Consider the following 3126-nt stretch of genomic DNA (forward strand, 5'->3'; position numbering starts at 1 on the left):
CAAGTCTAATCAGGAGCTGTTGTTAGACAATGAAGAAATGAATGTGAGGGAGGGGTAAGCAATAACTGTGCTAACTACTGATTCACAAGACATCTAGCTCAAAACAGTGAGTGACCAGGAAATCTTTAAAACTTCTCACTAAGGAAGGAAAACTAGGCCCTTGCTTGGTCACCACGCAGGATCTGCAAGCTGCGAACCCACGAGTTTCGGCACCCACTTGGACTTTCACAATCAGAGATGGCAGCGGTGAAGGCATCAACACTGAAAGCCGCCAGGCCTTGGTATTCTCATCCGGTATATGCAAGATGCTGGCAACATTATCATCAAGCAATGGCTTGGATGCAAAGCCACCACAAAGGCCTACAGGAAGGCCGTGGAATCCTGTTTCAGTCTTCCATGGTACTTCCCTCCTGCACTTCTTCCCCAAAGCTGGTAATGCTAACTAGGTTGAGTATCCTTCATCCTTCTATGGCCATCGTGTGGCCTAGCAGGACTCCCCCTGCAGTTCTTTACATTTCAGAGGGTCTGGGCAGCATCCACATGACAGCAGTAGAGTCCAGGCATCCACAAGAGAAGACCAAGCTTTGTCCAAAGAGGAAGAGATGGAGATTGAGTTAGATGCAGAGGTAGAATGTGACCTGAGCAATATGGAAATCACCGAAGAGCTCTGCCAGTACTCTGCAGAGACCGAGAGGTACAGAGAAGAACGACAGTGGTGACAGCAGCTGGACGCAGAGTGCCTGGACAGCTACGTGAATGCTGACCATGACCTGTACTGCAACTCCTGCCAGTCGGTAGAGGTTCCAACTGAGAGGCCTAGTGAGCAGCGTCCCAGGCCAAGATGAAACGTCTGTATGGAGACTGCGCCACCAAGATCCAGGCCATGGAGGCTGCAGTACAGTTGAGCTTTGACAAGCACTGTGACCAAAAGCAGCCCAAGTACTGGCCGGTCATCCCCCTGAAGTTCTGAGCTCAGGATACAGGGCCCCCAGCTTCTCCCTCTTCCTTTTGGGTACATGTTCTTCCTCTCTCCTTCCATACATTTCTCAGGGAAAGGGAACTTTGTACTGAGGTACAGGCATGTTCACCACAGTCCCAGTGGGCCTGTCACGGGGTGGATGTACTATGCCAGCCACTTGAAAGTCGGCAGACATGTTCTGTTGCCGACATGATAAATTTTCTCCTGACATAAAATGATAATTTTGTATATATTATACAGTTTTTTTTTTATGTTGTCGGTAACAGTTCATTAAGGTTCTTGCCTAGAAAAACAAAACAAAACAAAACAAAACTTCTCACAAGAATGTCAGGAATGTAGACAAAGGGGCAAATACCCAGCAATCTCATCTGCCTACCCCCAAAACTCTCCATTAGAGGCCTACTTGGAAAAGAAGTAGGGCTTCACATCTATGCTCCCATCTGGGCTGTCCGTGTGTCTGAACCACCAGAAACAAGCCCAGCTACTCCTCTCTGCCTCTTAAGAGTTGTCCTTTGAAGCAGAAATCTTGTTACCTCTCTCCATCACAGCGCTCCTCGTCCTTTGCACCATCTGTCTATAACCAAGTCAGAAACTACAGATTACAGAAGATGGAAAGGCAGGGGCAGGTGGGCAATGCATTGTGGGAAGTATCCTTCTCACCAGCCGGCTGGAGCTGGAGCAAAGGGAGAAGCCATGACAACCAGAGTATGCTGGGAAGACACCCTTGCCCCACAGCAGCTTAGTGTCAGAGGCTCAGGTGGTGGTTAAGGCCCCCAAGTCAGCACAGCCCAGACAAACCAGGAGCCAGAGGCTGATTGGGAGCCCTCACACCTGCCCCAAGCTGCAGACCTGAGAAGAGCATGTGCCCATCTTTCCAGGGAGCTCAATAAAAGAGGATACACCATTCACTTGAAAAAGGAGCAGAAAGTCTTAGGGAGATAATATATATTTCATTTTAAAATGAAGCAACAAGGTAATATAAAAAGGGAGATAGGTGAGAAATGGGAGAATTACAAAGTAACTAAAATCTTAATATTTAAATTAAAAACCACTTTGGAAGTAAGTCATAAAAAATAGACTTGATGACCCAGAAAAACAAATTAGCAAGGTAGAGAAAAAATTGGCCACCTCTCTTGGGATACAAAGGGAAAGGAGAAAGAAGTGATAATTATGAGAAAAAAGATGAGAGACAGGAAAAAGAGTTGAGATAAAAATGCTGGAACTTATTTCTTGAGCAGACTGGTGAAATAGACAAATCTCTGGCAAGGCTAATCAAAAAGAAAGAGAGTGGCATGATGGTGAAAAGGACATGGGGGATGTATCTGGAGACACAGCAGTCCTCAGTGTGTGAAGAGAGTCGGGGAACTCCGTGAGCTGAATTGTGACTACGTTTTTCTCAGTCCAGCTTCACCTGCTTTGGGATTGCTATCTGTTCCAAGACATCAGTCTGAATCTGGCACTTGGTACCTGCAAGGCTCAGTTTTTGGTTTTGTTGTGAATTTTATCTTTATCTGCAACTTTGTGGAGATATAGTGAGATGTTGAGAGTGGCTGCGTTGGCTGGGGTGGGGGTTCTAAAGCCTGATACAAGGTACCAGGAGTTGGGGAATTGGGGCACTGCGAAGACACTGGGTGGGCTTATTGGGCCAAAGGGAGTGAGCAGGCTGCAAAGACAACTGTTTTGATTTTGCCAAGGGCAGGCAGCACCACCAGCCAATTAAGAGAAACAGCCCATGAAGAAATGGTTTTGCTCAGCGGAGTAGCACATTCAGGACAACCCTGGAAAATAAAGATTTATCACCCCAGAAACCCCCACAGTTCTGATAGGGTTGGGTTCAGCCAGCAGATGCGTCCACCCAGTTAGGGAGGGGTGGAGGATGGCCGCTACTGGAGGGGCCGCCCAGCTGGTCTGCAGTGGCTTGGGAGCTTGGGCTTCTGCACATTCCCCATCCCTCCCTCGCCTGGGCGTCACCCAGAGCTCAGCCTTGCATGGTCCTTCCAAGGAAGCTTGCTGAGTGCTGGAGTTCAGCACCACTTCCCCAGCCGCCTCCCACACTCACCCACACATCTGCTGGAGAGGGGCAGAGAGCACTGATTTTGGAGTCAGAGGTCTTAAAGTTCTGACCTTGATGTGCTAGGTGACTGTCA

At 48.2% G+C, this 3126-nt stretch overlaps 1 pseudogene; it reads left to right on the forward strand.

Annotated features, from left to right (window-relative positions):
- Positions 1-207: 207 nt before the first annotated feature.
- LOC108514685 (gem-associated protein 8 pseudogene) lies at positions 208-970 on the forward strand (annotated as a pseudogene).
- Positions 971-3126: the final 2156 nt, after the last annotated feature.

Source organism: Rhinopithecus bieti, unplaced genomic scaffold (genome assembly GCF_001698545.2).
Source record: "Rhinopithecus bieti isolate Rb0 unplaced genomic scaffold, ASM169854v2 scaffold_31548, whole genome shotgun sequence".
NCBI classification, from domain to species: domain Eukaryota; kingdom Metazoa; phylum Chordata; class Mammalia; order Primates; family Cercopithecidae; genus Rhinopithecus; species Rhinopithecus bieti.